At 45.8% G+C, this 24,571-nt stretch overlaps 1 protein-coding gene across 3 annotated transcripts in view; it reads right to left on the minus strand.

The window, feature by feature from the left end:
* Positions 1–23,937, minus strand: part of ACSL1 (acyl-CoA synthetase long chain family member 1) — a 94,712-nt gene extending 70,775 nt beyond the window's left edge. Inside the window, exon 1 of one of the 3 annotated variants that reach the window (XM_040418729.1) lies at positions 23,810–23,937. The gene's annotated coding sequence lies outside the window, so the exon portion shown is untranslated. Of the gene's footprint in view, positions 1–8,756; positions 8,896–23,809 lie in introns of those variants that run through there. The other 2 variants (XM_040418730.1, XM_040418728.1) reach the window with 2 other exon arrangements.
* Between the last annotated feature and the right edge of the window lie 634 nt (positions 23,938–24,571).

A 24,571-nucleotide genomic window follows, 5' to 3' on the forward strand; every position in this document is an offset into this window, starting at 1 on the left:
CCACTCTGATTATTCTTTGGAGAGGGAACTTTGCGCACCATGGGATCCCTGCACCCTATTACATACGGCTTTGAGAGCCCTACCCATGCATCTGCGGAATTCGATTATCTTCCGCCACACATGGGCAGCATGGAGAACTATTAGGAAGAGTCTACGACTGTGTCAGGGAGTCTCGAAATACTTACCTCTGTGGGGACATCCGGAATTTGAACAGGGAAGGAGGAATGCTTTATTTAAGGAATGGAAGCAGAAAGGAATACTGACGGCCCAGCAGTTGTTACACAAGAATGAGAATAGATGGCTATCATGTCAGGAGGTTAGGGATGCTTATCACCTGAGTCCTTTTCAAACTATCCAATACTCCCAGGTTAATAAATTCTTAACTGATAGGCTGAGGGATGTCTCTAAGGAAATTGTGACGAATGACTTTGATAAGATAGTAATGAAGGGTACAGGCCCGCAATCCATTTCTCTATTGTACTCCCAATTAAGGTTGATTTTGGGGGATGACTACCACGTCTAGCTTTTCGCCCATGGGTTTGTATATTAGAGGACAACGAGGCAGGGGAGAAGATTCTTAAGGGCTGGTGGGCCATGAGGAATTCAGTCATAAATGAAGTTTGGAGGGACACACATTTCAGGATAATGCATAATGCTATTTACGCTTTTAACCTCCCGGCAGGCCCCAACAGGTTAGACAGGATTACTAGTTGTCCTAAGTGTAAGGTCATGCACACTGATCTATTTCATGGTCTTTGGTCGTGCCCCCGCATACAGGATCTGTGGAATCAGGTGGCACAAATATCTAAGGATAGTTGGAATTTGACGGTCCCGTTGAACCCTATGACCTTTCTCTTTCATTATTGGGAGGAGCTAAAGGATGGAGTCCTTATGGAGTGGAGACTGCCGACCCTTTTCCATGCACTCTGTATGGTAACTAAGAGGAGCATTTTACAACATTGGCTCCGGCTTTCGGTCCCCTCAAGGGATGACATATTAACATGCCTTAAAGAACTACTGAATCTGGAGCGAGGGGATGTTATGAAACATAAGGAAGGAAAGGGAGGCACATTTCTAAAGAGGTGGAGAGGCTTTCTGACACAGTTCTTCTCTGACTCAGATATTGAACACATCATGAGACCCTTCACTTTGACAAAATGGTATCTGGAGGAGCAGTTGAAAGGGTCGCTAGGCCGATTGGCACAATAACAGGTTTCCTACAAACACCCACATTGTTACTAATATGATGATATCATTGCTTTAAACCATGTCTGACGAAAGGTATGGCGATTGTTTTGGCAGGAGGATAGTTAGTTTCGAATAGGGGTAGGGGGGGGGGGGGGAGGGCAATTGAGTTTTCTCAGAGTGGGGGAGGGGGGGGGGGGGTTATTTTGAAAGGTCAGGAAAAAAATTGAAGTGAAGGACAACTTGTTTGGAGTCTCTACTGTATACATAGACATAAATGTCTGTTTTCTGAAAATATTTTGTAACAAATATGCAATGCTTCTGAATTGTACTTTGTATATGTCCTTACTTTTGAAAATAAAAAATTTTCTTGGAAAGAAAAAAAAATGACACCCCAAAACACATTCCCCAACTTCTCCTGAGTACGGAGATACCAGATGTGTGACACTTTTTTGCAGCCTAGGTGGGCAAAGGGGCCCATATTCCAAAGAGCACCTTTCGGATTTCACTGGTCATTTTTTACAGAATTTGATTTCAAACTCCTTACCACACATTTGGGCCCCTAGAATGCCAGGGCAGTATAACTACCCCACAAGTGACCCCATTTTGGAAAGAAGACACCCCAAAGTATTCCGTGAGGGGCATGGCAAGTTCCTAGAATTTTTTTTTTTTTGTCACAAGTTAGTGGAAAATGAGACTTTGTATGAAAAAAAAAAAAAAAAAAAAAAAAAATCAGCATTTTCCACTAACTTGTGACAAAAAATAAAAATTTCTAGGAACTCGCCATGCCCCTCACGGAATACCTTGGGGTGTCTTCTTTCCAAAATGGGGTCACTTGTGGGGTAGTTATACTACCCTGGCATTTTCCAGGGGCCCTAATGTGTGGTAAGTAGGTAAATGACCTGTGAAATCCTAAAGGTGCTCTTTGGAATATGGGCCCCTTTGCCCACCTAGGCTGCAAAAAAGTGTCACACATGTGGTATCGCCGTATTCAAGAGAAGTTGGGGAATGTGTTTTGGGGTGTCATTTTACATATACCCATGCTGGGTGAGAGAAATATCTTGGCAAAAGACAACTTTTCCCATTTTTTTATACAAAGTGTGCATTTGACCAAGATATTTCTCTCACCCAGCATGGGTATATGTAAAATGACACCCCAAAACACATTCCCCAACTTCTACTGAGTACGGCGATACCAGATGTGTGACACTTTTTTGCAGCCTAGATGCGCAAAGGTGCCCAAAGTCCTTTTAGGAGGGCATTTTTAGACATTTGGATACCAGACTTCTTCTCACGCTTTGGGGCCCCTAGAATGCCAGGGCAGTATAAATACCCCACATGTGACCCCATTTTGGAAAGAAGACACCCCAAGGTATTCAATGAGGGGCATGGAGAGTTCATAGAAATTTTTTTTTTTTGGCACAAGTTAGCGGAAATTGATATTTTTAATTTTTTTCTCACAAAGTCTCCCGTTCCGCTAACTTGGGACAAAAATTTCAATCTTTCATGGACTCAATATGCCCCTCACGGAATACCTGGGGGTGTCTTCTTTCCGAAATGGGGTCACATGTGGGGTATTTATACTGCCCTGGCATTCTAGGGGCCCTAAAGCGTGAGAAGTCTGGAATATAAATGTCTAAAAAAATTTACGCATTTGGATTCCGTGAGGGGTATGGTGAGTTCATGTGAGATTTTATTTTTTGACACAAGTTAGTGGAATATGAGACTTTGTAAGAAAAAAAAAAATAATTCCGCTAACTTGGGCCAAAAAAATGTCTGAATGGAGCCTTACAGGGGGTCGATCAATGACAGGGGGGGGGGTGATCAATGACAGGGGGGGGATCAGGGAGTCTATATGGGGTGATCACCACAGTCATTGATGACGCCCCTGTAAGGCTTCATTCAGACGTCCGTATGCGTTTTGCGGATCCGATCCATCTATCAGTGGATGCGTAAAAATCATGCGGACGTCTTATGGAGCTTTACAGGGGGGTAATCAATGACAGGGGGGTAATCAATGACAGGGGGGTAATCAGGGAGTCTATATGGGGTGATCAGGGGTGATCAGGGGCTAATAAGTGACGGGGGGGGGGGGGGGGGGGTGTAGTGTAGTGTAGTGGTGCTTGGTGGGACTTTACTGAGCTACCTGTGTCCTCTGGTGGTCGATCCAAACAAAGGGGACCACCAGAGGACCAGGTATATTAGACGCTGTTATCAAAACAGCGTCTAATATACCTGTTAGGGGTTAAAAAAAACACATCTCCAGCCTGCCAGCGAACGATCGCCGCTGGCAGGCTGGAGATCAACTCTTACCTTCCGTTCCTGTGTGCGCGCGTTCACAGGAAATCTCGCGTCTCGCGAGATGACGCATATATGCGTGACTGTGCGCAGGGCTGCCACCTCCGGAACGCGATCCTGCGTTAGGCGGTCCGGAGGTGGTTAAGGTGAAAATGAGCCCGGTCCTTAAGGGGTTAAGTAGGGTCTCATTTTTTGCAGGATGAGATGACGGTTTGATTTGCACTATTTTGGGGTGCATATGACTTTTTGATCGCTTGCTATTACACTTTTGTGACGCAAGATGACAAAAAAAAAAGGCTTTTTTTACACCGTTTATTTTTTTACGGTGTCACCTGAGGGGTTAGGTCATGTGATATTTTTATAGAGTCGGTCGATACGGACGCGGCGATACCCAATATGTATACTTTTTTTTTTATTTATATAAGTTTTACACAATGATTTCATTTTTGAAACAAAAAAAATGATGTTTTAGTGTTCCCATAGTCTAAGAGCCATAGTTTTTTCAGTTTTTGGGCGATTATCTTAAGTAGGGTCTCATTTTTTGCGGGATGAGATGACTGTTTGATTGTTACAATTTTGGCGTACATGCGACTTTTTTGATCACTTTTATTACCTTTTTTTGGGAAGTAAGGTGGGCAAAATTTCAATTTCATCATAGTTTTTTATTTTTTATGGCGTTCACCGTTCGGGTAAAGTAACATGACCGTTTTATAGATCAGGTCGTTACGGACGCGGCGATACCAAACATGTGTAGGGAATTTTATTTTAATTTTTAATCAGTGATAAATGTGTTTTTTAATTTTTACTTTTTTTTCACTTTTTTTTTACCCAGACCCACTTGGTTCTTGAAGATCCAGTGGGTCTGATGTCTGTATGATACAGTACAATATATAGGGTACTGAACTGTATTTTACTTACACTGAACAGATCTATGCCTTCAGCACAGATCTGTTTACCACCATGGACAGTCCGGACCCCCCCGCGCATTTAGCCGAGGTGCCTGCTCAATGATTTGAGCAGGCACCTTGTTCCGATCACAGCCGGCCGGGCGGCAGTGATCAGACCACCACATGACGTACCGGTACGTCATGTGTCCTTAAGGACTCGGGAAACATGCCGTACCGATACGTCATGTGTCCTTAAGGGGTTAATGACCAGACCACTTTTTACAATTCTGCACTACACTACTTTCACGGTTTATTGCGCAATCATACAACTTACCACCCAAATGAATTTTACCTCCTTTTCTTCTCACTAATAGAGCTTTTATTTGGTGGTATTTCATTGCTGCTGACATTTTAACTTTTTTGTTATTAATCGAAATTGACCGAATTTTTTGTAAAAAAAAAGACATTTTTCACATTGTTGTAAATTATTTTTTTAAAAACTACATTTCTATATAAATTTTTCTCTAAATTTATTGTTCTACATATCGGATAGAAAAAAATGCAATAAGTGTATACTTATTGGTTTGCGCAAAAGTTATAGCGTTTACAAACTATGGAACAAAAATGTGAATTTCCGCATTTTGAAGCAGCTCTGACTTTCTGAGCACCTGTCATGTTTCCTGAGGTTCTACAATGGCCAGACAGTACAAACACCCCACAAATGACCCCATTTCGGAAAGTACACACCCTAAGGTATTCGATGATGGGCATAGTGAGTTCATAGAAGTTTTTATTTTTTGTCACAAGTTAGTGGAAAATGATGATTTTTTATTTTAATTTTTTTCTTACAAAGTCTCATATTCCACTAACTTGTGACAAAAAATAAAAACTTCCATGAACTCACTATGGATTCCAGACTTCTTCTCACGCTTTAGGGCCCCTAAAATGCCAGGGCAGTATAAATACCCCACAAGTGACCCCATTTTGGAAAGAAGACACCCCAAGGTATTCCGTGAGGGACATGGCGAGTTCATAGAATTTTTTTTTTTTGGCACAAGTTAGCGGAAATTGATTTTATTTATTTTTCTCACAAAGTCTCCCTTTCCGCTAACTTGTGACAAAAAGTTCAATCTTTCATGGACTCAATATGCCCCTCAGCGAATACCTTGGGGTGTCTACTTTCCGAAATGGGGTCATTTGTGGGGTGTGTTTACTGTTCTGGCATTTTGGGCGGGGCTAAATTGTGAGCAACCCTGTAAAGCCTAAAGGTACTCGGACTTTCGGCCCCTTTACGCACTTAGGCAGCAAAAAAGTGTCACACATGTGGTATCGCCGTACTCAGGAGAAGTAGGGCAATGTGTTTCGGGGTGTATTTTTACATATACCCATGCTGGGTGAGAGGAATATCTTTGTAAATTGACAACTTTGTATACATTTTTTTTAGAAGTCGTCATTTACAGAGATTTCTCTCACCCAGCATGGGTATATGTAAAAATACACCCCAAAAACACATTGCCCTACTTCTCCTGAGTACAGCGATACCACATGTGTGACACTTTTTTGCAGCCTAGGTGCGCAAAGGGGCCCAAATTCCAATGAGAATCTTTACGATTTCACAGGGCATTTTTTACACATTTGGATTCCAAACTACTTCTCACGCTTTAGGTCCCCTAAAATACCAGGGCAGTATAAATACCCCACAAGTGACCCTATTTTGGAAAGAAGACACCCCAAGGTATTCCGTAAGGGGCATGGCGAGTTCCTAGATTATTATTTTTTTAGCACAAGTTAGTGGAAAATGATTTTTATTTTATTATTTATTTTTTCTCTTACAAAGTCTCATATTCCACTAACTTGTGACAAAATATAAAATTTTACATGAACTCGCCATGCCCCTCACGAAATACCTTGGGGTGTCTTCTTTCCAAAATGGGGTCACATGTGGGGTATTTATACTGCCCTGGCATTTTAGGGGCCCTAAAGCGTGAGAAGAAGTCTGGAATATAAATGTCTAAAACATTTTACGCATTTGGATTCTGTGAGGGGTATGGTGAGTTCATGTGAGATTTTATTTTTTTTGTCACAAGTTAGTGGAATATGAGACTTTGTAAGAAAAAACAAAAAAACAATAAAAAAAAAATATATAATTTCCGCTAACTTGAGACAAAAAATAAATAAAAAAACTTCTATGAACTCGCCATGCCCTTCAAAAGTGATCTTTTTATAGCGCCGCAGCGATTTTACAGTGTTTTTGCAGTGATCAGAAAAAAAAAAGAATTTCTGTCACTGCGGTGGGGCGGACTGAATGCAAGTGTGCGCACAAGATCAGGCCTGATCGGGGCGAACACTGCGTTTTTTTGTAGAGCCTATAGAACATGTCCTAATCTTGTCCGCAATTGCTGACAAGAAAAGGCATTTTCTATATAGTTCTGGCAATGTGCGGATCCGCAAAATGCGGAAAGCACATTGCCGTGTCAGTGTTTTGCGGATCCGTAAAACACATACAGGTGTCTGAATGGAGCCTTACAGGGGGGTGATCAGGGAGTCTATATGGGGTGATCACCCCCCTGTAAGGCTCCATTCAGACGTCCGTATGTGTTTTGCGGATCCGCAAAACACATAGACGTCTGAATGGAGCCTTACAGGGGGGTGATCAATGACAGGGGGTGATCAGGGAGTCTAATATGGGTTGATCAGGGGTTAATAAGTGACAGGGGGGGGGGGGGGGGGGGGGGAGTGTAGTGGTGTTTGGTGCTACTTTACAGAGCTGCCTGTGTCCTCTGGTGGTCGATCCAAGCAAAAGGAAGCACGAGAGGACCAGGTAGCAGGTATATTAGATGCTGTTAACAAAACAGCGTCTAATATACCTTTCAGGGGTTAAAAAAAAAAAAAAAAAAAAAAAAAAAAATCTACAGCCTGCCAGCGAATGATTGCCGATGGCAGGCTGTAGATTAGCTCGTTTACCTGCAGTTCCTGTGTGCGTGCGTTCACAGGAAATCTCGCGTCTCGCGAGATGGCGCGTCTAGGAGGAATGAATCGACCGCCTCCGGAACGCAATCCTGCGTTAGGTGGTCCGGAGGCGGTTAAAGAATGTTATTATTTTCCCTTATAACCCATGTTATAAGGGAAAATACTGTGAATTTACTTTAATGGGGTCCGGGGTTGCTCATCCCTAGCAACCATGCATAAAAAAAATAATAATAATAATAATTGCACCGCATCCGCACTTGCTTGCGATTTTCACGCAGCCCCATTCATTTCTATAAGGCCTGCTTTGCATGAAAAAAATATAGTACAATATAGAATATGCTGCGATTTTCACGCAACGCACAAGTGATGCGTGAAAAATCACCGCTCATCTGCACAGCCCCATTGAAGGGAACAGGTCCGGATTCAGTGTGGGTGAAATGCGTTCACCTCACGCATTACACCCGCGCGGAAAACTCGCCCGTGTGAAAGGGGCCTTAGGATTGGACACTCCAGGAATCAATTTAACGTGGTTTGCAGGCCACAGAATTATAGGATCAGAATTCTAGCACGAGTCAAAATGTAACACCATAAGCAAGTCCAATATGGCTCCGACATGTCTACACTGCCCCCTCCTGGACAACTGGAGGATTTGTTGAAAAGATCCTGACAAGCATAGTTTACAATGACAGTATGCAAAACCAACGCGAGATAATGCACCATGCTGATTTAAAACAATTGACTACCTGTTTTCTATAACTATTAGGGTACATGCACACGTTCAGCATTCATGTGCAGAGAATCCGTGCAGTCAATCTGCATCAATTGGTGCGGATTTGACTAAGTGAATGGAGAAAATCCGGTCAGGAAAAATAAGTTGACATGCTGCGGATTTTAAAATCCGCACCGCAGGTCAAAATCCACATTGTGTGCATTGAGAATTTCAAAAATTCTCATAGAATACAATGTACATGACCTACGGTGCGGATTTTCCGCACGCAATCCTGATCGTGTGCATTTAGCCTTAGAGGTCCAGACTGTAGAAACGACATAGCGCAAACAAGTGCCAGAGCGCAGTGCTCACATACACAGGTATATACTATTACATATGCATCGAGAAGATACAACAATAAATTGTTTAAGTGCCATTTTTTAATGGGAAAAGTCGACTGCAGCTTCTTTGAGACGGAGCTAAATCTAAGTATCTGACGCCCCAGACTTACTGTCACAAGTGTCAATATTAACTTAATTTGAGTGCACAGAAAGCAAGCACACAAAGTAATAAAATACGGTACATAAAAGAGGGATCAGGTAAATAAATGGATTAGGCATTAAACGTTGAGCCCCAGGCTAAGACATGACAGGAGCCTCCCAAGTGGCGTCATATACAAAGACGCCTGAAGACAATGAAGAACTCACCGTTCTGTGCTCACAGCCCTCACAACCTGCTGCAGACGACCAGCACTTGTCATCTGCCGTCAAGGACTCTCAGGACAGAAGTCACATGCAAGGACCTGCTATTAATGCCTAGTAGGCGAAAGGTAACAGCAGGGTAGGAGCCAATGGCCGTGTCATCTGCAGAGAGTCACCCCATATGCAGAGGGTGGCATCCTTGACACGAATACTGGTCATAAGAACAAAAGGGCAACTGGCATAAGACAGACATTCATTCACAACCCTAGCTTTCTGCTGGCAGAGAATGTTAACCCTTTCCGGGCACGGTAGAGGTCAGCTGTCCTACAGGAAGGAGAGTTCACAAAGAGACAACAGATGGCACCCGGAGGGTCAAGAAATATCAAATTTCAGGTACATTGCAGAATGAAAACACAGACTTCTGATTTGTACCATGCTGGGCATACAGAAGCATATGCTCCCCCCCTCCCCCCCCCCCCCCCCCCCCCCCCCCCCCCCCCCCCCCCCCCCCCCCCCCCCACAGGCATGACCTCTCCACGGCCAGTGTGTTTCCGCTGTCACTGGAGTCAACTTCAGTGACAACTTTTTCTTCATTTGGTTTTAAAACTTGCTGAAGCGCGGTGACTGTCGAGATGCGAGATATGACTCAACCCAGTGTGTACACCGTGCAGTTATGCGACAGGTCTTTCATTACTACATTCCTCCCATGCTGCACACGTGAAGGTCATGGAGAACGGAAATAACCTGGGCTTTCCATACCTCTCATGTCAGTGTATAAGACATGACTTAGGCCTCTTGCACACGAACGATACGGATTAGGTCCGGATGCGTTCAGTTAAAAATGCGCGATTTCGCAAGCAAGTTCATTCAGTTTTGACTGCGATTGAGTTTAGTTTTTATCGCGTGGGTGAAATGCGCATTGATGTGTTTTTCACACGCTTGATAAAAAAAACCTGAAGGTTTACAAACATCTCTTAGCAACCATCCATGAAAAACGCATCGCATCTGCACTTGCTTGTGATTTTCACGTAGCCCCATTCACTTCTATGGGGCCAGCGTTGCATGTAAAAACGCAGAATATAGAACATGCTGCTATCTTTACGCAACGCACAAGTGATGCGTGAAAAACACCGCTCATGTACACAGACCCATTGAAATAGGTCCGGATTCAGTGCGAGCGCAATGCGTTCACATCACGCATTGCACCCGCGCGGAATACTCGCTCGTGTGAAAGGGGCACATTTATTAAGACCGACACTTTAGGCTATTTTCACACTCGCGTTTGGTGCGGATTCATCATGGATCTGCACGGACGTATCTGTTCAGATAATACAAACGTCTGCATCTGTTCAGAACGGATCCGTTTGTATTATCTCTAACATAGCCAAGACGGATCCGTCTTGAACACCACTGAAAGTCAATGGAGGACGGATCCGTTTTCTATTGTGCCAGATTGGGTCATAGAAAACGGATCCGTCCCCATTGACTTACATTGTGTGTCAGAATGGATCCATTTGGCTCAGTTTCGTCAGCAAGCAGCGTTTGTGTCCGCCTCCACAGCGGAATGGAGACTGATCGAGGCAAACTGATGTATTCTGAGCAGATCCTTTTCCATTCTGAATGCATTAGAGCAAAACTGATCCGTTTTGGACCGCGTGTGAGAGCCCTGAACGGATCTCACAAACGGAAACCAAAACGCCAGTGTGAAAGTAGGCTTAGACACCGGTCTTAATAAAGGCCCATAGCTGGCGGTGGATCCGCCGGAGTTAAGAGGCGCCGGCTCCTCCATAACTTTGGCGCCAGTTCTAAATGTAAGACGGCTTTTGAGCCTTCTTACATTTAGACTTTTTTTTTTATGTCTGAAACAGGCCTAGAAAATGATGACTGAGACGGGCCTGCTGTCCCCTCCCCACGTCCACAATTTTAGACCTGGCATGAGAGGGGAAAGTTGTGCCACATGCTGCGACAGTCGCAGAAAAATCCATCTCGAATGGATTTTCTGCGACTGTCGCATCGCAGTGCGACACCATAGACTGCCATTATAAAAATTGTTGCGCGACATTGGTGCGACAAATGTCGTCGTGTAGACCTAGCCTAATACGTAAGATTAGACGATTTGCTTTTTTCATTCCATGTGGAAAATGCCCTGCCATGCAGATTTTGAAACCAGCAGCATGTCAACTCTTTGTGCAGTAAAATCTGCACCAAAAACATGGAAATCCACATGGGAATTTCTGCGAGATAGAACACACACACACACACACTTTACAATACAGTCGTATGCAGCCCATTCTTCACGGAATTGCACGTGGAAAATCTGCAGCATTTACAGTAGAAGTGAAGTGTATTAGATTCCAGAAAACACACTCTGGATAAAACCCAGTGTAAACTGACTTGAACTGAGGGTTTTCAATCCGCAGCAGGCCAATTTATGGCGGGTAAAGGCTGACCTCATTGCAACACCCGCTGCAATCCCAGCAAAAAAAAAAAAAAAAAAAAAACAGCCCATAGTATGAAGGCCTCAGACGTTTTTTTTCTGCCCCATATCATGGCACTGTATAAAACGGTGCCATATTAAAGCCATGTGCGTGAGCAGAGGCTGCATTCATATAGCCATGTGTGGTCCATGAAATGCATTCCGTGTAACGGTCCATTTCCACGGAAAGATCACGGCTCAGAGCGAAACTCACTGGGGGAGATTTATCAGAATTGGTGTACAGAAAAACTGGCTTAGTCACCCATCGTTTCTTTACACGGCTTTTAAAAAATCTACCAAACTGTGCTGTGACTTCCAGCCCCACCATGGGCCTACAGTACTCAGCATAATTCGAATGCAAGACAGCAGAATCACAATCTAGCTGGAACTCACTGCATCAGAAATCATGATGGGTCCGGAGGTGCGGTGCGGAAGCACGGAACAGAACCCCCACGGAAACACTACAGAGTGCTTCTGTGTTGTTTCATTCCGCAAAAAGAACAAGTTTTATCTTTTTGTGGAACGGACAGGTTGGGGACCCCATTCAAGTGAATAGTCCTGCGATGGTCAGTGCCCGTGCATTGCGGACTGCAATTTTCAGTCCGCAGCACGTGCACGGAGCCCATACATTGTTTTCAGTGCCAGATCCATTTTTTTCCCCCCGGTTTTTATGATCGGACACAAAACCGCAGCTTGCAGCAGTTGTGTCCGGTCACAAAACGGAATGCTGCCAGAATGGAAGACATCCTGAACCGATCTCTTCCCATTCAGAAAGCATGAGGACTAAACGGAAAAACTTTATTTTCTGGCGTTGAGATCCTCTGCCGGATCTGGGACTACATACATGGAGACTGACATAACTTACAATTTTGTAGAACATTGACCAGCATGTAACAGATTTCACTCATGTGAACTGCAGCTGTCGGTCCAGAATTAAAGGGGTTATCCGACCCCTGAGATGCCCCCCATATGCCAGGGCCCCCTACACAGATTATACTTACCTCGCTCCCTAGCACCTGCATTGCTTCTGAAGCCTGCATGGCTGCCGCTGCATCTCTCCATGCACAGATTAAAACATCCGGCGTCAGGGGCAGGATAGCCAATAGCAGGCTGTGATGAGCCTCCCTAACATCGTGGGCTCGTCCCTGTCTGCTATTGGCTAAAACAGCTCCCCCCATATGTTTTCATCTGTGCATAACGAGATGCAGCGGCGGCCATGCAGGCTTTAGAAGCAACGCAGGTGCTAGGCAAGTATAATCTGTGTAGGGGGCCCGGGTATATGGGGGGCATTTTAGGGGTCGGATAACCACTTTAAGATTTAAAAATCGCTATAAAAAGGTCACCATGAGGCTCCAGTCTTGCTGGTCATACACATTAGATAGCTGTTGAGCGTTCGTCCCTCAGCCATCTCTCCTGACTCCTCCATACACAAGCTTGCTGAGCCGAGCATGCATATGTCCTGAACAAGGGGAGGAAGGCTCAGGCAGGGGCTCCTCTCCCCAAGAAAAAAAATAATAATAATTAAGCAGTCGAACTCCAACAGATGATCTTTATCTGGCAATAGAGGGTCAGCAGGTCCCTGCAATATGTAACGCCACCATTTGTGTAAGTTGCATGATCAGGCTAAAGCTCGATGTACAGAGAGCCTTATTGTGGCCGATTTGTTTCACAGATACACTACAGAAGCACTATATTCACAGCGGGAGGACGCTGTCCTACATACAGCATTAGGGCTCATGCACACAAACATTTTCTTTCCGCTTCCGTTCTTTTTGCGGACCGATTGCAGAACCATTCACTTTAATGGGTCTGCAAAAACAACGGCAGGTACTCCGTGTGCATTCAGTTTCCATTCCGCAAAAAAATAAAAATAAAAAAATAAAATAGTGCATGTGCAAATCAATGGGTCCGCAAAAAAATACGCATGTCTTTAGTATTTTGCGGATCCAAACTGTAGAAATACTATGCCCAGCCCATATTGCTCATCTGTTTGGTGATTAATAAGTTACTGTTTCCGATCTGCAAAAAACTGATCACATACGGAAACCATACGGAGAGGTTTTGTGGAATAACGGAACAGAGGAGGACTTAAATCAGAGAGAAAAAAAAAACAAAAAAAAAAACTCAGATACGGAACGGATCCGTAAAAAAAAGGACAGCAAAACTGTCGTGTGCATGAGCCCTTATTTTTTGTCCGCATCCGATTCACATTTTTTTGCGGGTTGGATGCTGACCCCATTCACTTCATCCGCATCCATATGTCCGTACCATGGCATCTGCAAAAATATAACACATGTCCCATTCTTGTCCGCATTACGGATAAGGACAGGACTGTTCTCTTATGGGCTGGACGTTCTATTCCACAAAATGCAGTACACTCATGGCTGGTATATATGTTTTGTGGATCCGCAACTTGTGGATTGCAAAACAGGCAACCATTGTGTGCATGAGCCCTTAAAAGGGGGTTCCCTGGGCTATTACTATTGATGATTAATATCAGATCGGCGGGGGTCCATAGACAGCAGTGGTGACCAGAAAGAGGGACAGGAGATGGCACATGCACACGCAGTCTCCTCATCCAGTGCCCCCACTGATCAGCAGTATGTCCGACCCCAGCCAATCTGATATTAATCACCTATCCTGAGGTTAGCTCATCAATAGTAAAAGCCCGGACAACCCCTTTAATCAGGAGTGCAGGATTAGTAGTAATGCAAGGCCTTAGGCCAGTTTCACACGAGCCTGTTCGATCTAGGAAACACGCTCCATTATTATGATGCTCGAGGAGCAGAGTTCAGTCTGGGAAATGCAGCCATCACACTGTGCGGGTTTCCCGGACTGAACGCACCACTGGCCTTAGGGGGGACTTCACGCGCAGCAGGTTTTGTTGCAGAAAATCTATTCCATTCATCTGAATGAGGTTGTTTTGGCAGCAAGCATATAGATTTCTGCAAGACCCATTCAGATGAATGGAACGGATTTTCGGTCACAGAAGTTTTCCGCAACAAAATCTGCCGCGTGTGAAGGCGCCCCCTAAATGTTGTGGCGCACGGAAAGAAAGTCTGCAGTTCAGAAATAACTGGAATGCTGCAAGTGTCAATGTGCTACTGAGACCAGAAGTGTTCCAGTTTACTACAACTTTTATTAGTGACCCAGACATGCAAATGAATTGCAGACAATGGTACCATGCTGACACACAGTGCGGTCACAGGAAGCCTACGTCCCTATAGCGTAGGGGCGATTTAATTCACAACACACAGCAAGAACAACTCCCATCTCCTGATCAAGCTGCACTCGCCCCACCGGGCACAGAACAAGAGGACATATTGTGAGCAGCGCACGCTTCACTAAATAAGCCGTTTGTTCCGGCTATGTGGAGAGCGGACACCAAATGTAAAAGGGCCACTCGCCACTTATTCATCCACCCCTCCTACACGCGCAGACTGCCCGGAGCAGGAGTTATGGACGGTGTAGATTCACACGCCACACAACTGTTTAAAAGTCTTCACCCACGTCCTGCAGGGCTCATTTTTTTCAATAAAATAAAAAAACTAAGTGTAAGCCAAACTGCAGTTTTAGGCCTCTTTCACACGGGCGTCCCAGATTTGCTCTAGATGCATCGCGTGTGCATTGTGGGAAAAGTAGGCACGCAATTGCAGTCAGTTTTGACTGCGATTGAGTTCCAATGTTCTTCCGCGCGAGTGCAATGCGTTTTGCATGAGCGTGAGAAAAAACGGAATGTGGTACCCAGACCCGAACCCGGACTTCTTTATTGAAGTTCGGGTTTGGGTTAGGTGTTCTATTCACTGTATTATTTTCCCTTATAACATGGTTATAAGGGAAAATAATAGCATTCCTATTACAGAAAGCTTAGTAAAATGTGGATTAAGGGGTTAAAAAAAAAAATATAAAAATATATATATATATATATATATATATATATATATATATATATAAATTTTTTTTTAACTCACCTCATCCAATTGATCACGCAGCTGGCATAGTCTTCTTTCAGGACCTGCAAAAGGACCTTTGATGACGTAATAACGCTCACCACATAGTGAGCGCCGTGACGTCAGCGCAGGTCCTGCTGAATGAAGATAGAAAAAAATAAAAATAAACTGAAGTTACTCCATGTGCATTTCGTTTCCGTATGTCCATTCCGAAAAAAAAAAAAAAAAAAAAAAAAAAATCATGTCCTATTATTGTCTGCGTTACTGACAAGGATAGGACTGTTCTATTAGGGGACAGCTGTTCCGTTCCACAAAATACGGAATGGAAGGACCCCGTACATTATGGAGGGGGACGCATGGCCATACTGGCATTGCCTGATGGCTGTCTGCCCTTGGGGACTGGGGTTTTTCTGCCCGGTGACAAGGAGGTTATTTTGGGAGCCCAGTTTTGGAGGGAAAAGGTTTCCCGCTCTTGTGGGGTCACTGGGCAGGGGATTAATTCTGCCCGGTGAGTGTCCTTCAATTGGCTGGGTTAGTGACCTATGATGTCCCAGGGTTCCGGGGAAGGTTAGCGGAGCCCTGGAGACAGCTTGTGATTGGTGTGGTGGGAGGTTTTGGGGCTATAAATGTCCGAGCTCCGCAGGCTGGGCTTGCCTTTGATCTGCACCTGCCTGTGGAGCCGGATTCTTTGTGCCCCTCCCGCCTGCCCCCTTTGTTGAGGGTATTTGGGGCCATGGCCTGAGGTTGGGTGAGGTAAGGATAGTCATCCCGTGATGGGATGGACTCTGATATATTTATGGTATTGGAGTCTGAGTTTATGACTAGACTCTTAAAAGTTTGCAGTTAAAGTTGTCTTGGTTAATTGTTTAATAAATCAGGCCTCGGCCGTTTTACCTCCACTCTCTAGTCAGTGTTTTTTGTTATTAAAAGGTATGCATGTATTATGGGGTTATAGGTTAGGCATAATATGCCATGTATTGCCATGCACACAGACGCCAATATACATACGGTCGTGTGCATGAGCCCTTAAAAGGTCAGAAATTTCTATGATGGTCATATCTAAATCAGCAGCCTGCTACAGAATTACAGATCTGAGCAAGTTGAGAGTTATAGCTTTGCAACAACTGGAGAGCCAGAGTTTGGAGACCACGGATGCAGAACACCATGGGGCACATTTGTTAAGACCGGCATTTTAGACACTGGTCTTAATAAAGGCCCATAGCTGGCGGTGGATCCGAAGTTATGAAAAGGCGCTGGTCTCTCCATAACATTCGGTGCATCCAGCGCCAGTTCTAAGTGTAAGACAGCTTCCTTGCCGTCTTGAATTTAGACCTTTTACTACACCTAAAACAGGCGTAGAAAATGGTGAATGAGATGGGCCTAGCATCCCTTCCCACAATCTTAAAACTGGCATTAACTAACCACTGCGCCACCATCTGCACCTGAAATACGCCCAATTTAGGAGTATTTCAGCATAGTAAATGACCCCCCATGTGTATATTCTATATAGTCACAGGGCAAGAATATCTGTAGGCGAGGTGACCAAAAAGGTTTCCCAGTCAGGATGAGCTTCAGTACGATTTGCTGGCCACAATTCTTTCATGTGGAGAAAGGGATCTCCCAGACAGGACAGGTGGTTAAAGGCTTTATAATGTCAGCTAAGCTATAAAAGCCTCATCTTATCCTACTGAGGGCAGAGCCAGGAGATAATCACTTGTTGTCTTGGATATACTCATTAATTAGCAGCTCTGCCAGGCAAGTACTTGAGATGCTACCTGTAAAAAAAATGTTGCTATAACAGCATGTGTATTAAATTTTTTTTTTTTTTAAATAAATTATAATTATATATATATATATATATATGTATGTATAAACACACACACTTATGTAAAAGCCTAAAGCTGCACAGTACATAACCAAGCACACATAGGATGTGTCCAGGCCACTTTCATACCTGCAGCATATAGATCCAGCTGCCTGATCTGGCAATTTGTGGAACGGAACGGGCGGCCCATTGTAGAAATGCCTATTCTTGTCCGCAAAACGGACAAGAATAGGACATGCTATATTTTTTTTGCGGGGCCACGGAACGGTGAAAACTGCGGCTCGGATGCGGACCCGAACAGTCGCGTGCATGGGGGCTAATGTGAACATTCTGTAGTACACATGTTTGTCCACTATATGGCAGCAAACTAGATGTATAAGCCATGTGTGAATTCTCTGCCGGGATACACGCTACAGGTGTGAAACAAGGGAGATATACCCAGTGCACTGAGCAAAGCCTACATGGGGAAACTATGGACATCCTGCAAAACCACGAGAACCAGACCCTCCTGGGCCAAAACAGGGCAGTTACCATTACTGTGGCCGTCTCTTACGTGATCTTCTTGAGTTTCAATGAAGGGGAGTGAAAAAGGATTTACTAAGCTGAAATACGCCTAAATTAGGCGCATTTCAGGTGCAGATGGCAGCGCAAGGGTTAGTTGCACCACCATCTGTGACCTCGCCCATGCCAGTTCTAAAATTGTGGCATGGGCAGAGAAAGGGACGGGCCAGCAGGCCAGTCTCATTGACCATTTTCTACAAATGTTTTAGGTGTAGAAAATTGTCTAGATGCAAGACCGCTCAGGAGCGGTCTTACGTTTAGAACTGGCTGGAAGAGCTGAAGTTATGGAGAGATCAGCACCTCTTCATAACTTCAGCGGAACCACGGTTTTAGGCGCCAGTCTTAATGTGTCCCCATGCCTCCAAGTCTGGGCAAAGGTATCTATCTATTCCTGTTGGGAGAGAGATAAATCTGTCTGTTGGCTTTAGTGTCAAGATGATCACTCTCTGGTATACCCCAAAGTAACATTATCTGATTAACAACCCTCTGGTCCAGAGCCCTGACGTGGATGGTCGTGACTTAGAAAATCTGCCTGTACATTGTCCACCCCCTTGAGATGGGCTGCAGAAAGACATTAAAGGGAACCTGTCACCATGAAAGTTCAACGTACAGGCAGCATGTTATAGAGCAGGAGGAGCTGAGCAGATAGATGTATAGTTTTATGGGGGGAAAAAACTTGTATTTCATTTATATTCCTGCTCATTCTGGGCTGTGAAGTCCAGGAGGTGGTCCTATCGGTGATTGACAGCCTTCCCTCTATAAGGCTCCATTCACACATCCATAATAATGGGTCCGCACCCGTTCCGCATTCATTCTCTGTGGGGAAGGAATGGATGCGGACAGCACACTATGTGCTCTTCGCATTCGCATTTCCTGAGCGCGCCCCCGATCTTCCGGTCCGCGCCTCCCGAAAAAAAAAAAAAAAGAAAGAGAGAGAACATGTTCTATTCTTGTCTGCAATTGCGGACAAGAATAGGGATTTCTATAGGGGTGCCGGCCGGGTGTATTGCGGATCCGCAATGTACTACGGATGTGTGAATGGACCCTAACTGTGTATACAGAGATAGCTGTCAATCACTGATAGGACCGCCTCCTCGACTTCAATGCCCAGAATGAGCTGACATATAAATGAATGAAATACAAGTTTTACTGAATCTTTTCCCAGAAAACTACACTGCTCAAAAAAATAAAGGGAACACAAAAATAACACATCCTAGATCTGAATTAATTAAATATTCTTCTGAAATAGTTTGTTCTTTACATAGTTGAATGTGCTGACAACAAAATCCCACAAAAATTAATAAAATGGAAATCAAATTTTTCAACCCATGGAGGTCTGGATTTGGAGTCACACTCAAAATTAAAGTGGAAAAACACACTACAGGCTGATCCAACTTTGATGTAATGTCCTTAAAACAAGTCAAAATGAGGCTCAGTAGTGTGTGTGGCCTCCACGTGCCTGTATGACCTCCCTACAACGCCTGTGCATGCTCCTGATGAGGTGGCGGACGGTCTCCTGAGGGATCTCCTCCCAGACCTGGACTAAAGCATCTGCCAACTCCTGGACAGTCTGTGGTGCAACGTGACGTTGGTGGATAGAGCGAGACATGTCCCAGATGTGCTCAATTGGATTCAGGTCTGGGGAACGGGCGGGCCAGTCCATAGCATCAATGCCTTCGTCTTGCAGGAACTGCTGACACACTCCAGCCACATGAGGTCTAGCATTGTCTTGCATTAGCAGGAACCCAGGGCCAACCGCACCAGCATATGGTCCCACAAGGGGTCTGAGGATCTCATCTCGGTACCTAATGGCAGTCAGGCTACCTCTGGCGAGCACATGGAGGGCTGTGCGGCCCTCCAAAGAAATGCCACCCCACACCATTACTGACCCAATGCCAAACCGGTCATGCTGGAGGATGTTGCAATCAGCAGAACGTTCTCCACGGCGTCTCAAGACTCTGTCACATGTGCTCAGTGTGAACATGCTTTCATCTGTGAAGAGCACAGGGCGCCAATGGCGAATTTGCCAATCTTGGTGTTCTCTGCCAAATGCCTGGGTTGTTGCCCTCCTACGGCCTCCTCCACGTCTCCTAAAGTACTGGCCTGTCTCCTGGTAGCGCCTCCATGCTCTGGACACTACGCTGACAGACACAGCAAACCTTCTTGCCACAGCTCGCATTGATGTGCCATCCTGGATAAGCTGCACTACCTGAGCCACTTGTGTGGGTTGTAGACTCCGTCTCATGCTACCACTAGAGTGAAAGCACCGCCAGCATTCAAAAGTGACCAAAACATCAGCCAGGAAGCATAGGAACTGAGAAATGGTCTGTGGTCACCACCTGCAGAACCATTCCTTTATTGGGGGTGTCTTGCTAATTGCCTATAATTTCCACCTGTTGTCTATCCCATTTGCACAACAGCATGTTAAATTGATTGTCACTCAGTGTTGCTTCCTAAGTGGACAGTTTGATTTCACAGAAGTGTGATTGACTTGGAGTTACATTGTGTTGTTTAAGTGTTCCCTTTATTTTTTTTGAGCAGTGTATATATAATCCGCTCAGCTCCTCCTGCTCTAGAACGTGCTGCCTGCAGCTTTGACACCTTGTTCAACATGACAGGTTCCCTTTAAAGATCCCTCTTCTATCCAGAAGATCTGATGGGAAAAACCTGAGGGGTTAACTGTCGCTGATTGCAGCTCCCTGTCATACAGGAGGCGGGTGCCGGCGGCAGAATCACACAACCGGCACCTGCCTCCTTTAGGCTACTTTCACACTAGCGTTCGGGGCTCCGCTTGTGAGCTCCGTTTAAAGGGGCTCACAAGCGGCCCGAACGCATCCGTACTGCCCTAATGCATTCTGAGTGGATGCGGATCCGCTCAGAATGCATCAGTCTGGCAATGTTCAGCCTCTGCTCAGCAAGCGGACACCTGAACGCTGCTTGCAGCGTTCGGGTGTCCGCCTGGCCGTGCGGAGGCAAACGGATTCGTCCAGACTTACAATGTAAGTCAATGGGGACGGATCCGTTTGAATTTGACACTATATGGCTCAATTTTCAAACGGATCCGTCTCCTATTGACTTTCAATGTAAAGTCTGGACGGATCCGTCTGAAGCTACTTTCACACTTAGAATTTTTTTTCTACAATATAATGCAGAAGGATCCGTTCTGAACGGATCCCAAGTCTGCATTATATGAGCGGATCCGTCTGAGCAGACATCAGACGGACCCGCTCTGAACGGTAGTGTGAAAGTAGCCTTAGCTGTATTAAACGTTAATTATCTTCATTGGCAGCGCAGAGCCCCCCTTAATTATCTTCAGTGGCCAGAGCCCCTCCCTCTCCTCATTGGCGGCACAGGTGGGAGGGAGGGACTACCTCCTTTTTTCCTGTGCTGCTCAGGTATTTTTTTCACACAAAAAATAAAAATATATATAAAAATAAAGTACACTGAAAAGTGCAAATTATATATATATATATATATATATATATATATATATATATATATATATATATCTCTATCTCCCTGGCAAAAACCTTTGTGTGAACCCATTCTACAGCTTAGTACAAAGCCACAAAGACAAGACTACTGTACCAATTGCTTAGGCCTCGTTCACTGTTCAGCATCCATTTGTTGACCATGGAAAATCCGTCCGCGTTTCATTGGTAAAGATGTCCATGAAGAATCAATGTTTGGGCCATGTGTCATCCATATTCCACAGACGCTGCTCAGCTGAAAATTAATTTCCAGAGTATCTATTTTTCAGTCCGTGAAAAAACAAGGACAAAACGGACGCCATCCGTGTTGCGTCAGTTGTTTTTCATGGACCCATAGACTTCAAAGGGCACGTTTCATCCACATCACGGACCAAAGTTGTGCAGGTCTCCATGATTTTTCGAGTGACCCACAGTTGGGAACAAACACATTCAAATCAATGGGTACGTGTGCTGTCTGTGGAGGACATGGACAGCACATGTCCGCGATTTACTGGAGAGTGAACGAGGCCTTATACAAGAATTAATAGTTCTGACCACCAAACCATAACTGACAGAGCACAGGTCATTACCCCAAAACAGGACTCCGAGGCTCGATGCCCTTATACCTGTTGCTTCCAGCAAGATGTTCCACAAGAGAATGTTCTGTGCCTAGCAGAGCACCGCTGTATCCAACGCAAGCCTCTGATCCACGCTGTATTACTCCGTATACTGGTGAGAAGGGGTGCCCATCACACCCCACATTTGGGAGTGAATTAGTACCTCAGAGATCATCTGCCAGCATGATCATCCCTAGTAAACCTAGCCCCTCGGAGCACCACTTCACCTCCACCCACTGCCTCTCCCCCAATGACTGACAGGGCCAGGTGTCCTCACCGTTTCGATGCCCCATGAGAGTGTAATCATTGACTGTACCCTCACCAATGCACAAGAGAGATGTCAGTCAGTGGACGGAGGGGGGGGGGGGGGGGGGGGGCGGAGGAGAAGCAGTGCGCTGAGGGGCTAGCTCCAAGATTAAAGTACACGAATTTCATAAAACGCTACACATCGGATTGCTACAAGAGGGGGGTTGTTGCACTCACCATAATCAACCTTGTCGGATAGTATGGTTTCATAGGGTTAATCCTGCTGACAGATACTATTTATGTTGCGATATGAGCAGACGTGGACAACTTGGAGTCAGATACAAATACAACACATGACCCTTACCACACACAGAGAGGAGATGTGGGTACGTTTTTTGCACACCACATCTTTTGCTTAAATTTATGGATTTTTGGAACGGTGAGACGCGTGTACAGTAAGAAGATGTTCTGCAAGGATGGAAAAAAAGGCATTCTAGAAAGACTTCAGACAAGACATTCTGGAGTCTTATAAGGTGGCCACAGATGCACTGATGAAGGGAGCGGCGGTGGCGCAGAGACAACACTATGCAAATCATTCTCAGCTGCTGCTACCGACGCCACGCATCGACACAACAAGGAATTGGCTGAGAATTTCCCAAACTATGCATCAGAAGCTTTACATCCTGCACAGCGCCTTGTAATGCGGCCACGGATTTGGGTCTATGGTGAAGGGAAATATGGAAATGGCGACAGATCAACACGACACGCCATGACCTGACCTACAGACATCACGCAGGCGGCACGCCATGACCTACAGACATCACGCAGGCGGCACGCCATGACCTACAGACATCACGCAGGCGGCACGCCATGACCTACAGACATCACGCAGGCGGCACGCCATGACCTACAGACATCACGCAGGCGGCACGCCATGACCTACAGACATCACGCAGGCGGCACGCCATGACCTACAGACATCACGCAGGCGGCACGCCATGACCTACAGACATCACGCAGGCGGCACGCCATGACCTACAGACATCACGCAGGCGGCACGCCATGACCTACAGACATCACGCAGGCGGCACGTCATGACCTACAGACATCACGCAGGCGGCACGTCATGACCTACAGACATCACGCCGGCGGCACGTCATGACCTACAGACATCACGCAGGCGGCACGTCATGACCTACAGACATCACGCCATGACCTACAGACATCACGCAGGCGTCACGCCATAACCTACAGACATCACGCCATGACCTACAGACATCACGCAGGCGTCACGCCATGAACTACAGACATCACGCCATGACCTACAGACATCACGCAGGCGGCACGCCATGACCTACAGACATCACGCAGGCGGCACGCCATGACCTACAGACATCATACAAGCCGATCATGTATTTATGGTGATGGATCCACATCAGCACTATACAGCCAGGATCCACTGGCCACTCTGTAATTCTGCACCAGGCCGCTAGGTGGCGCCGCTGCTGTGCAGACGGCATGGCCACATTGTAGCCTGAGAACACGTTATTGCCCCTGCTACCCAGACAATTGCAGAATAACGCCCCCCGCTGTATGTGCACAGAGCAAATAAAAATCCCCTCAAGCTGTGAAAATGCAGAAGACTGAGGAGAACAGGAAGCCACCCACCCCCCACGATGCAAGGAAGATGATGGGAGTCACTGTCTAATAGGTTCACAACTTGCTGCACATTACACCAATCGAGCTGCTGCCATCAGGCCACAGGGGGTTAAATGACTGAAAGGAAGTCGCATACGCCAAATGCGACAAGATGATTCCTGCAGCGGTGTCACAATGTAATCATAGGACCGAGGGTCAGTCAGCAGGCTGGCCCCGCCATCTGCCGCCCTGCACACACAGGCACCTTCCACTTACCTCCCCTGGACTACAGGACAACGTGCATGCCGGGCGGTGCTCTTTATATAGCTGTGGCGGCTCCGGCCGTGTGTGCAGGCTGCATGCACCGCCCAGGCTGCCTCCGCGTCCTCCCCCGGGGCTGGCCGCACATCCCCGGCCTCTTCCCCGCCCGCCCCTGGCTCCGTAGTGTGAACACGGCCATGGCTGTTCCGTTACCGTCCGGGAAGCTGCAGAGCACAGATGTGGTCTGGTGTTCTCCGCTCACTGGAAAAATGCTATGCAATCCGCTCTTTTCATACCGCATGCGGTTTTATGGCATTTTTTCATGGCTGGCTTTTTGAACGTTTTTTTTCCTGGTTTCTATTTCCCAGTAGAGAAGGAAATGGAAAAACGGTAAAATAAAACGCCTTAGGGCACATGCGTGTCCGCAATATACGGGCACTGGCCATGTGCTCACTGCATCGCGGATGCAGGCCCATTCACTTAAATGGATCCACAATCCGGAAGGTGCGGAACTACGGAGCGCTTCCTTGGGGTTTCTCTCCGTGCCTATGCACAGCCAATTTTTTTTTTTTAAATGTTCTATTTTTTTTTTTTGCGGGGCGGGCGGATCACGGGCCCGTTTAAGTTGAATGGGTCTGGATCCGTCTGCGAAATGCAAGGAACGGCCGAGCAACAATATGGACAAGAATAGAACATGATGTATTTGTGGAACCGCCACACGGATCTGGAAAAAAACACGGATATGTGCATGGCCCTATAGAAATGAGTGGGCCAGTA

This window comes from Bufo bufo, chromosome 2, assembly GCF_905171765.1.
Source record: "Bufo bufo chromosome 2, aBufBuf1.1, whole genome shotgun sequence".
Classification (NCBI taxonomy): domain Eukaryota; kingdom Metazoa; phylum Chordata; class Amphibia; order Anura; family Bufonidae; genus Bufo; species Bufo bufo.